This window comes from Perna viridis, chromosome 11 (assembly GCF_037379345.1).
Source record: "Perna viridis isolate PV_CMFRI_1.1 ecotype Kerala chromosome 11, ASM3737934v1, whole genome shotgun sequence".
NCBI classification, from domain to species: domain Eukaryota; kingdom Metazoa; phylum Mollusca; class Bivalvia; order Mytilida; family Mytilidae; genus Perna; species Perna viridis.
The window spans coordinates 4,752,219-4,765,179 of record NC_142455.1 but is presented as its reverse complement, the minus strand read 5'-3'; the positions used below and the strand labels follow the sequence as shown (position 1 = coordinate 4,765,179).

The 12,961-nt window shown below is 31.4% G+C and overlaps 1 protein-coding gene across 13 annotated transcripts in view; it reads left to right on the top strand.

Annotated features, from left to right (window-relative positions):
* LOC148602414 (dnaJ homolog subfamily B member 6-like) overlaps nt 1-12,961 on the top strand; it is a 40,240-nt gene that overhangs the window by 4,798 nt on the left and 22,481 nt on the right. For 2 of the 13 annotated variants that reach the window (XM_088552925.1, XM_088552916.1), the window contains exon 1: nt 1,323-1,414. The exons of 2 other annotated variants lie outside the window; for them this stretch is intronic. The gene's annotated coding sequence lies outside the window, so the exon portion shown is untranslated. Of the gene's footprint in view, nt 1-1,322; nt 1,415-3,929; nt 4,064-5,331; nt 5,394-6,605; nt 6,826-12,961 lie in introns of those variants that run through there. 9 more of the 13 variants (XM_088552929.1, XM_088552922.1, XM_088552931.1 and 6 more) reach the window with 8 other exon arrangements.

The window sequence follows — 12,961 nt, the reverse complement described above, 5'->3', positions numbered from 1 at the left end:
TGCTGCTTGGTGTAACTTTTTATTTTTTTTATGTTTTATTTCATGTTCATTGACATGTGTTACTGACCTAGAGTGGTTAGAGGTGTAAATGAGTTTCTACATCATAACAGCATATGTGAAATCTTGTAAAACTTCAGGGTTTGTGTTACAGCTAGTTGAAATAGACTGGTTGCAATTTCAATACAAATCTAGGTAGGCAAGTGAGTAATTTAAATAGCTCTGTGCTTAAAAATCTCCCTACATTATTCTAATTTACCCTATTTAATTACCAGAGAACACCTGTGTGATCTTTTTGACACTGTCCTTTTAAGTTTAAATAGCTGCCAATTATGATGGTGGATGGCAGATATAAAGATTATGGTCATCTTAATTTACAGCTGTTCAAAATTTTTGGACATTGTCCAAAAGATCAAACAGTTGTTCTATAGTAGTCAAGTAGGACATATTGGTATAATGTAGGGCAGATTTCTACCTAGAAAGCTAGATTGGAATTCAAACCCACTTCATGTTTGGAAAAAGGTGGAATCTTAAAAATTCTTCAATTTCCAAACATGAATTACGAAGTGAGTTTGAATTAAGTTCTTGAATGATGGAATTTGTGAGAATCAGGCAAAATTGAAAAATAAAAACATTTGAATTTGACACTTAGTTTATGGTCAGTGGATGACGAATTGATAATTAGTTAACTATTTGACTTGCTGTAAGAGCAGATAATGACCAGTAGTTCAAGTTTTCATTCATAACATACATTGTACATCTTAATGTTTATATATACAGTTTTGGCAGTTTCATAAATTATTGATACATCATGTAGGTCAAGTTAGAAAAACATGAAGTCGAAACTTGAATGTTAGTATTTTTTATGAAACACCTGATTGTTTCCTTATCTATGGTGACCTGAACTGACAGGCAGAGTGAAAAATAAAACAAAATTTACAGAATGTACCTACACAAATGCACGAACTTATTATTGTTAAATTATTTTTAGAAACTCATTATGATATTATAGGCATAGCTGACTATTTATACTCTCAGAGATTTCATAGAGGCATCAGCAATCTATATCAGAGATTATTCAACCCTAATAAATTAACTCGTACATAAACATTTGATATCACCAGTTCATGATGGAAATTAAAAATAGCCAAGCCTAAAGCATCCCAGCTAATCAATCAATAATGTACAAATTGTAATTTACATTCTGTCAATCACAGATAGATGTAAATAATCTTTCACAAAGAGAAAAAAAAGGAAACTATGTGAATTAATCAGTTGCTATGGAAACCTCCCCCACCTTGCCTCTTAGCTTGTAGCAGTTTTGTGTTGTGAGTCAGACCCCTCTAAATTAGGAGTGTGTTTTTCTCTGTCTGTTTTCCCCTCTTTGACTTTGTTCGGGAGTTCTTAAAAATAAAATGTAAGTAGATTTAGTATTATTTAATCAATTTTTCAATTTTTCAGATGAAATTTAGTATACTTAAATACTACTCTGCACATGTAGCCTTCCTTGACTTTTCTTTACATAATAGATACATGTACATGCTGCTGCGAAGAAATTTTGTTTTTAAAGGGTAGCCTTGTATGTTTTTGATTAATTTCTTGAATATACATGTAAACATGTGCATTGATTACAAAATGTCACTAACATACATGTATGTACATATACATATGCACTATGATGTAGAGAAATAATTTCGTGTTTTGAGTTCCTATGCAGTTAAAAAGATTGTTCAATTAACAGGTATGCAATTAGTAAAACCACTGTTTTGTTCAGGTACTTGCATTCTAGTAGTTATTAAACATGTGACCATACCATAACGTGTAAATAGTTGAAGTGACATACATGTATGTATATTGTATGTACTGCAGTAGTACAAGGTAGCAGATATTCAGGGTTTTCTACAGGAGGAGGCACTAGGTGAATTTTTCTGCTTCACTTCAACGAAATCACCTGTTAAAGTTTTAATTTTGTTATAAAACTGAAACAGAACTAAATCTGAGGTCACCTTCTTAAATTTTAATTTCCTCCTGTTAAAATAAAAGTTATTGAAATCCCTGTATATTTCTTTTACTGCACTTAATGTTGTAACTAACTAAGTGGATTTTTTAATGAACTTTTTTTTAAGGATATTCAAGATTTGAATCTTAGAGGAAAATTATTTTTGGTAGATACTGAGAATGGGCAATAACTTAGCTGATGAGTTTGCTCATAAATGCAGTTTCTAAAGGTTTTGATAAATTTTATGTACATGTACACTGAAGGTTGAAGGAAGCAAATTATTGTGTGATGCTTAAATTTCAGTTGAAGAGTTTATCATAATTAAAGTAGGTGGTACCATCTTATAAGTCTCCTTACAGTACATGTATTTTTAGTTACAGTAATATGAAAGACGTGCCTCTGAAGCAGATGGTTGACTTTACTATCCTTAAACAGTTTGCATTTATAAAAATATCAGTATATGTATTGCCTTACTTTGATGCTGGAATAGAAATATTTTTCATCCCATCCCAATCAACAGTTCTAAAGGAGTGCTGAATGTTCTGAAGCTTTTCATTGAATGACTTTAAAAGAGAGGACTCTTTATAATCATATTTTTCAAGGCCATTAATGTTTGTAAGATCTTAAGTTTTGATTTCCTCACTAGAAGTGATATTGACTCTGTTTTATAACCACTACAAATTTACATGCAGGTTTACATGTATGCATTTCATTGATGATGGTATTTTGAAGATTGCTGATAAATAGCGAACATGAATTGCTCCCAGTCTTAAAGTGATGTATTCACACTGTATGATCAATATGTTTATTATGAAATCTTGAAATGTACTTAAACAATGTAATGCTACAGCTGCTGCTATCATGTACATGCATGTTGTACAGTACATTGAATGTACATTAAATACATGACATGTAAATGCAGATCATTTATAATGCAAACATAGAGGTGGTGAGCTTGTATGTAAACAAATATCTATTAATAACAAAATGTTATAGCCTTTGGTTACCATGTTCTAATAAGATACCTACATGTAGGTTGAATTCTTCTCATAAAATGTTACATGAACATTCTAGATGTACATGGGGGATATCATTTTTCGTTTTATACATTGTGCTGTATCTGGGACATTTTAATACAGTAAAATCTGTCTAAACCAGACAACAGTCCCTTGATGTCAGTTTAAACCTTGATAAACCAAACACCTGTTTTAACAAAACCAATTTCAGAGTTCAAAGGGGTTTCATTTGTGACAGGTTTTACGGTGATACATTGTATATATGTATATTTTGTGCTGAGAACTGACAAATACATGTATTTATGGTACTGCATGTATTGTTCATTTTTTTAGTTGCATGTATACTGTAAAATAGATTTGACATGGCAGTGACACATGTAAATGAGTTGTAATATCATTGATGGCACAGCATGCAAGCATTAAAATCTATTTTAGGGAAAATGACAAGGGAAGGATAGGGTGCTTATAAAAATTGTCAAAAAGGATAGGGGCCTCAGACCCTGCCAAAACAGGTTTGTTGGGAAAACTAATGGCTGTAGGAAATTTATATTTTGCTCTGCATTTTTCTATACCATTGTTATTTGGTTTATGAGAACAATGAATTGTATTGTGTCCAAGTTTATGTATACACTTCATATGCTGAAGAATGATTGAGTAAATTTCCCAAAACTACCATACATACACAGTATCACACTTTTGATAAATAATTATATGTCATAAGGGCCATGTATTACCTATTTCTTTGCCAGAAATATCTATAGTCTCTTCAGATATCTATCTTGGAATGGCAAAAAAATTATCATACTTCTATCTCCACTTGTTAAATCACTCCAAAGCCTACTTGTTAACTAGAAAATTGAATGAATAGCAAGGAGTGTTTGATATTCAATTATCCACCTAGGGAAAGCTTCCATCCTCATAACATGCAATCATCTGCATGGCTGATGTAATTGAGGATATTCAACTCATCTGTGAAAATCATCAACAGAATTTTTACCTACATTCTCTTTATTCAAAGTATGATTTAAAGGGTTCAGGCTGACTTCTCTTGGTATGGATGTTTTATTATATATCTAACAGTAGTTTACAAACCTTATAAATACATTATTATGTTAATGATCTAAAATGAAAACTTAACATGTTTGTGGATTAGAAGAAACCCTGCCAGGTATATAGTAGTTATACGATGGAGTTTTGTTTTACTAGATCTGTTCCTTTATCTGTAGCATGTTAGGATTTTTGAGTTAATTTATTTTGTCAGGGAAGAAAAAGTTTACTTACCAGTAATTTTGTCTGAATGAGTAGTTTGATAAGTTTTAAGGTTGAATATAAAGGGTATTGCTAACTTTTGGAAGCAGTTATGTTATGACCATTTGATTTTATCTTAGGAATTATTTTTTAGCAGTTTATTTTTGGGATTTTTACAAATCTGTGACATTATTTGTCCTGATTATACAGTCTATTAATAAGTTGGTTTTACAATATGTTAGAATCTATTTACATGCATTTATCATTTAGTAATAAAAACAGCAGTTTTGAAGATATGTTATTAAGTTAAAAAAAATACCAGTATCAAGCATTGTAACATCATCCCCTTAATCACATGACTTATTACATAGCAACACTTTCTGAATTTACAGGAGTCAGAACTTTAAGGATCTAGAATAGTTTTATAGTTTACAGTCACTGCACGTGTGTAGATTGTGTAGTGATGTTGGATGTTGGGAAACTCAAAGGTTCTTTCTAAAAATCATTTAAGTATTTGATATTACAGCAAATAACATGATTAACTTCATGCAATAGAGTTGTTCTTCCCTTGATTTGAAGACCATTATTTACCTGATGAAATAAGGAGATTTAAAATTTCAGAGGTTTAATAGAAAGTTTAAATCTCTTTGTCCATTGTCAAGTTTACTATGATAGGTTCATCTGTTGATTGTCATTTCATCAAAGGGAACATTTATTATATTTCGTGAAGTTAGCTATATTACTTGCTGTAAATCATAAGTAGTTTAGATGTGTTTGATAGACCCTTTAAGTATTACCAGCCTTGAAAGTTCTGAACCTAAAGGAATGAATGATTCTTACATGTACATTTATACTTACATGTGATTGGATGATTCATTTCTTTATACATGCAAGTCATATAATTAATACATGTCAAGTTATTAAATGTCATTATATAATGATCATTATGAGGAAAATTATTTCATACTAAAAAGAAGTTAGAAAATACATATATTCATGTATATACACAAATGTATATGTGAAACAAGAGAAAGACATTTTAAAACAGTAATTGACTTGGTTTCAGGTCTTATTTCCTGTTAAAGGACATTCTACTAACAACAACATGCTTTCTCTGTTTCTTCATTGGTAAGGTAAATATTGTGCCAAGTTTAAGTCTATATGAACAAAGGCTTTCAGTCTGATTTTTATCCTTTTAGGCCACATGTTTACTAAGATTTAAAGTTGTGTTTTTATATGTTTAAAGTAAATTTAATACATGTACGCAGTTTTATTTAGGATACACTGTATCACAGTGGAATATATAGAAACCAAAACTCTAGAATAAACTGAAAACCTTTCTAAACTAAAACCTTAATTACTGGAAACCTGTCTGAACTGAACCATGAATTACCTGAGAACTTGTGTAATACAAACATCTTCTATCAAGAGCCCCTTCTTGACAGGTTCATTGCATTTTGAATCACTCTACCTTTAAAGAAACCATATCATCAGTATGGGAGTCTGGATTGACAGGTTTCTCTGTAGATACCTGAATATATGAAACACTTTACATGTACAGCAATGTTTTATCCAAAGACTGTCCTATAATAGAATAACCTAATGTCAATATTTGGTATGGTGTAAATTTCCAAGATTTCAATGAGTTATCAGATATTACATGTACATGTTTAATTTCAGGCAAACATGAAGAAAAGTTTTATGCATATACATGTATGTGTATTTAATTTTCAAAACTGTTTTCAAGGAGACAAAAAAAAAGGTTTTAGAGTAGGTAAATGCATTTCAGAATGGATCTTTCATACATTTTGCACATTGATGATTAATTTTTGACCAATTTGTTCTGTTTTGAAAAAAGGAATTTAGAAAATTTTTGATGTTTGATTTTTTAATTTTCTTGTCATCTATGTACTCTTGACAAATGTTGACTTCAGTTTCACAATTCTTATGGCCAGATTATGGTTACTTAAAAAAATCACATCTACATGTATATAAAACTATGCTGATAATAATACAAGAAGTGAGATTTTTCACATCCCTTTCTATATATGTAAGTTTCATGTACCAATAAGGTTATACATGTACATGTAGAAGAATCAGCAAAAATAATTTCTGCTTACATGTACCTACATGTACCTTAATATTTCAAAACTGGAGACCTGAACCACTCTTTTTTTGGCCTAATATGAAATCCTTAATTTTTTGTAACATTAAATTTGATAACTTTGGCCTATTAAGGTGAGACACAAGTCATGTAAAGTTTAATCCCTGTCCTTGGTTGTTGACTGCATTATTATCTAACATACTCCCCCACCAAACATAAAATATCAGGTAATCCCCACAGTTATTGTGTAGTGGATTGGATGTGTATTGAAATGACATCAATGTGACACTATTACAGGTGAAAATTAGTCTGTTATCATTGTGTTATGGTTTGTCACATAATACTATAGCTATGATCAAAGTGATTCAATTCTCAGTAATGGAAATGTGTTACAAATTTTTATTGGTGGTTTAAGGTAATTGTGATCAGGTGCTTTAAGGGAGAGAGAAATAACTAAGAAGGTATGTTTCTTTTTAAAGTTACGGTTATATTTTTTCGTTTATGATGCATAAAATAAAAATGAGCACATCATTATTGTTAGCATTCTAAAATGCCAAAATAATTTGTTATAAAGTTGAAAGATTTAGTTTTATGCCTTAAGTAATTAGACCAAAATTTTAACTACTGACAGTGAAAAAAAGAAAGAAACTGACTTAGAAATTTATTTGAAGTAAAAGGTTTTAGACCCATGCCATAATTTGTACATGTACATGTACATTGTGCAATTTGTGAAGTTTTGATAAAAAAAAATGGAAGACAAGATGTTGTTGAAATCAGAATGAAATTAAGAATGAAAAACATAATTTTGAGATGTTGAAAAGGATGTTAAGTGATAAAAGTTTTTTATGAGACTTACACTGAAAACTAAGAAAAAATGTCACCAAATTGTCAATTCACACATGGGTCCGGTGACCTTTATGAAAATACAGCAAAACTAAATTTAAAGTAGCTACTGTCACTTATTGCTGAGCTCATATATATGAATATTTGGATATGTACATGTACTTCTAAATACTGCTTTAGATATAAAACTGAAATGAAAAAAAAATATTTATTTTGTTGTTTCATACATACATGTATATACTGGTACACACATTTTAAGAAGACTTTGGTAATTTGCTACATGTATATTCTGTTTGTACTACGAAAGCTGTTTAGCAGAGCTCTGTTGAAAGGAATTATGAGAAAAACATTAGTTAACGTGAACTGAACCACAGAGATAAATTTAGCAGTTGCCTAGTAGCCCATGGCTACTAGATTTGGAGGTGGGCTACCAAACTTTTTGGAAAAATTTAGTTGGAAAATATAGAAATTATTAAACAAAAATATGGTCTGGGCTACCAGCTAGTATTCCTAAATTTAATCCCTGACCCAAAAGGTACATTGTAGGTAATACTGAAAATATTCAATAGCATTTTTTTTTAAAAAGTGACTGTGTCCCCACACTTGAATGATGTCAATATCCATCATTTGTTGCTTTAATTATTTATGCTGTTGCTTAAATAGTGTTGCTGCATGTGCCATGTTTTTTTTTTTTTTGGATTACATCATCAGTAGTTATTTTTTTACCACACATGTTACTTTAATAGAAACAAAAGTTATTTCTTGTTTTTCTCAGTACATTAGGAGTGCAACTCCTGTTACTTTTTCAAGAACATAATTAATAATCTATAAATAGTACACACCTTTACAGGTAATTAGATGTAGGAGTTAGAACATCATGACTCTGAGGGGGAGATAATTAGTAACAATATACTAATTAAAACCATTGGTTTTTTTTTACCTCATTTACATTTCTTTGTACAAGTAAATGCATATTGTTTGAGGGTAATTTTGATGTAATTGATGTTTCTTGGAAGCTTTTTTGTTTGCTTGCTAAAAATTTACAAGTAAATTTTCTGGAAATAATAATGAACACATATAACTGTAGTGTTCTTAAGGGTGGTTAAGGATAGCCTGCTTGTCTTGAGTGCAGGAGCTGGTGGTTTGGATCCACAGCTGAGTCTTACCAAAGACTTTAAAATTGGTAATTAATGTTTATCCACCAAGCACATAGTACTCCATGAGAAAGGTTGACTCTGGCTTAGGAGTCAGAGTGGTGACATTCCACCTGTGAGCTGTTGCTTCTGTGTGCTAGCACATTTAAGATCTGGCTGAGGGAGTAAGACCAGTACAAAGTCAGATCTGTTCAATTGGTCATTTGTTCACATCCCTAAATCCATAAAAAAAATTCTGCCGTAGGACGTCCTACCACAATCTATCTTTCTTGAAATATAATTGACATATATTTTCTCCAAATTGAATAAAGTTTAAGGCTAAGTCGACTTCATTGCTTTCTAACTCATCCTTCCAAAAACCAATTTGCTCGGCATAAGTTTTATTTGATATATTATATGTTCTTAGTGTGTGAAGTAATTTGTATAATCTGGTAGTAAGAGTTTTCCTTTTAATCTCCTTTGGATGAGTAACAGTTGCATTCTTATCTGATTAATGTATTGAACATTTTTTAATTGATTTTTGGCATAAGCTTTAAAGGTTTAGATTTGAAGCCTAATGTAATATGGTTAATCATAGAAGTATGATTTATTATAAAATGATGGTGTAAGATGGACATGTGATTCATACTACTTTTCATTTTCTGTAATTGGTGCTTAGTGGATTTATGTGATGTAGAAATACAATTACTCAGCAACTGGTCAATATTACTAACATGTAAATAATGTACACTTCAGTCAGGTTCCATCATTGGAAAGTAACCCACTGAACAAAACAAATCTTTAAAGCCATGTTATGTAGACTTATACTTGGCATGCAAAAGTTGATCTTGTGTTTTGCAGTAATACTACATTATAACTATGATGAATACTGGAGTTGTGAATCATCTCATCTTTGATGATTTTAATGGATGCTTAAACCATTTAATGAATAGATCTTTCTCTATGGCCGACTTCATTCCTGGGGAAGGATTTCTTTGAAATCAACACTGAAAATTGCTTCAAACAAATTCAGGTGGAACTGAAACAATTCTTAAGGAGGTAGACCTAGGGTAAGGGACACAACTCTTGCAAATCATTGGAATGTTTGTATTTACTATTTTACATCAACCTCATGTTAGCATCAATGTATCTTGGACTTATTTTATTCTGTGTCAATTGAAAGCTCAATGATAGGCTTTGGTAAAATTGAATATGATACAAACATATCACTGATTTCAAGAGTTATGTCCCTTTCCATAGGTCTACCTCCTTAACCAGTACTTTGTCTTCTCAAAATAAGTGATGACTTTTGGAAGACTGGTGTAAAGAAAACCTTGAAGGTAGTACATGTTACTGATCTTTTAAATGTACTACATGTTAGTGGTCTTTAGTTTTTAGATGTTTTAAGAGATTGTCCATGTAGAAACCAGGGAGATCCTATGATTTGGATGATAACAGCAAATTTTATCACAGAAATTATTTTTTTCCAACTGAATGTTGAACTCATTATAATGTTAGAAAGTGGAATATATGTTCAAAGTGCCCTAACAAATCAACTAAATTATGAGCAGATCAAAGAGCTTTATTTTCCTAAGCTTAAGTCAAATAAGTTGATTCTCCTTTAAGTCGAACCCCCCTTAATTCAGTCCACAATTTCTGGAACCTAGCCTTGTTCTGCTTATAAGTTGGACTGATTTCTAACAGGTGCATCGCTAACAGTCCTTTCTATATTTAGAGCTGTATTTTATTAGAGAACCATTTATTTCCCACGAACATCAACCGAATCAAACTAAAAGAAGAAGGAAAACACTTATAACTTATTTCAGAAAGTCGAGCAACAAACTAAGACTGGTTATATGGTCTGTACATGTACCTGTTTTTGAATTAGAAATAAGAGTGTATTTGGTGGGTTTTTGACATGTATGAATCACCTCCTGTCTGATTTTTATGAATAATGGAACTTAAAACATGGTACACCTGTACTGCACATCATGTCAGAGGGTTTATAGAGATATTCTTGTACCCAAAAGTTCAAAAATCTTTGGGATTTTCATGAAAGTAAACAAGATAAGTTCAATGTCATCAGTTACCTTTTTCATTATAAACAAAAACAAAAACTTAGGTATGTAATAATTCATCATGTAAAAATAGAAACACTGATGTTTACTGCTGGTTTATGACGATGAGATGTTCGTCAGTGATACGCTTTTGTTGTGTGGGGGAGGATTGTTAACTGTGGTTGCCAACTTCAAATGTGTTTGATTTTAGGACTGATTCTAAAACATTATTCTATCTGTCAGATAATATAACGAGCTTTGCAATTTGCTTATTTGTCTGCCTCGAAAATTAGTACACCATGAAAATTCATACGTTCAGAGTACATGTACAGTGAAATTTTCTATGTTAAACCTTGAAGAAACTGAAAATTCTATGTACATCGGACACTTTTTGAAGTCCCTTGGTATCAGTTTGAATGTATTTTGAACCTTGGTAAACCAAACACAAGGTCACCTGTCTAAAGTGAACAATGTAGGCAGTTCAGAAGGGATTTGGTTTCGACAGGTTTCACTGTATATAAAATTGTAATAAAATTTATTGGATGATAAGTGATTGGCACCAGTGTTGAAACAATACATCACAATTATGTAATATTGAATTCTTTTTGTAATCAAAAACCTCCTGTATTCAAATGAAGGTTGTCTGAAGAATGTAAAGTTAAGTTTGTTCTGCCCAAAATGTCTTTGTAATATAAAACTTCTGTATAATGAAAATGTTCATTAAGATTTTAACTGTAAGTGCTTCTGCAACACGTATACTATTGCAGTCTATATGCAGAACTATACTGTCCAATGAAGTTTTCATTCTTTTAAAAGTCTCTAAGAATCAGGCAGTGGGTGAAACCTCATATTAAAAAACCCACCAATTTGAAAGTTTTACCATCAGAATCAAGGGAAAAAAGACAAGATTTTCCATATCAGTTTGGTAAATTGAGTTATAATTTTATTGAAATGCACAGAAATTGAACATTTTAAGGGCTTATAAATCTTCATAAACCTCATTTTTCTAACATTCCATTGAAAATCTTCTGAAAAAATCCAGTGATACAATGATCAAACAATAGTCTTTTCAAATAGAGAAAGTATCCTTGACTGGAATTATATTGTTAAAACAGTGTTTTTTTTATATATGTATAATGTTTTTTTTCCATTTTACCTGATTCTTTCAAAAACTTACACCAAATAATGGACCAAAGGAATTGATATTTTACTGGTCCATCTTTTGTTGAATTATTGTTAACTCTGGAGACATTTCTGAACATTGGGTTTGGATCTTGAAAAGCAATTTCTAGACTGAAGTACTTCTCCTGTAAATGAACATCGACCTGACAGTTTTGCTATTTTGTACATATAAAGAGTTAATGTTGATTTAGGGTTGAATCTGTTTCTGCATATAATGCTTGCTGTATCACGGATTTCATTCACCTGTTACACATGACATGCAATGTAAACATGTATTATTTGACTCTACACAGGCAAAATTATTTCACATGATTTTCACACAAATTTCACATGGTTTCCACATGAACTGAGCAAATAAAGTTTGTGTCAGAGTTCACATGAAATTTGTGTGAATCAAGCCTTCATGTAAAATTCACGTTAGTTGTCTACATGCAATTCATGTTAAGTAAATTTCATGTGAAAAATATCTGCCTGTGTAGCAGAATCCTTGCTGTTTTTGTCAGTTTTTATAACAGCAAACAAATTATTGGGGTATTATATAAATCACCCTGTCTGACTGCCCATTTGTCTGTTTGTCTGTCTGTCCGTCAGTGTGTCTTTCCACATATTCCACAACTCCACCTAAACTGCTCAATGATTTCAAATCACACATGGTGTTTGGTTTTTTATCGTGATTTTTTTTGTCATGTATCAATATAGTGTCAATTATCAGAAGAGATGCATTGCTCCTTATTCAGGTATACATGTACTTGTATTAGTATTTCAGTATGTACTGACATTTATCAACTGGTTGTGGTTTAATGAAGTTTTTACCACTTACAAAGTACAAATTATGGGTTAACCTCAAAGCATGCCTATCTGACTACTAGAACAATTTGTCCATCCTTTCAAGTGAATAGTACTGGATAAAATAGTATACTAGTCCAGTAGTCCTTTCATATTCCTGATTTGACATTTAAGTTTAGATGTACATGTACATGTACATGTAATGTAAGCTTACTATTGAGAGATGATATGAAATAATGAGAGTTGACCTGTAAATTGTAAAAGAAGCAAAAATAATATTATCCAAGCTTTTGACACATTATTTGGCCGTGTACCTTGCACTGGTTCAATGGTGAATGTTGGTCATGAGGGCGGGTGGGGAAAATATTTTCGTAACATTTTTCTCAGCAACTATAAATGACAGCCACTAGATGTTTAGTATGGGACTTCATAATGGGGTCCAATATTGTAGGGTGCAATTTCAAATCCGTTGCAGTTCTTAGTAACTTTCTGTTTACTGACTTTACAACAACCTGGCCATGTCTGTCTTTGACCCATTTTTCCATGAAAGGAATTTTTGCAGTTAGAAATTTCAGTTTGCTAAGATGTATAAATAG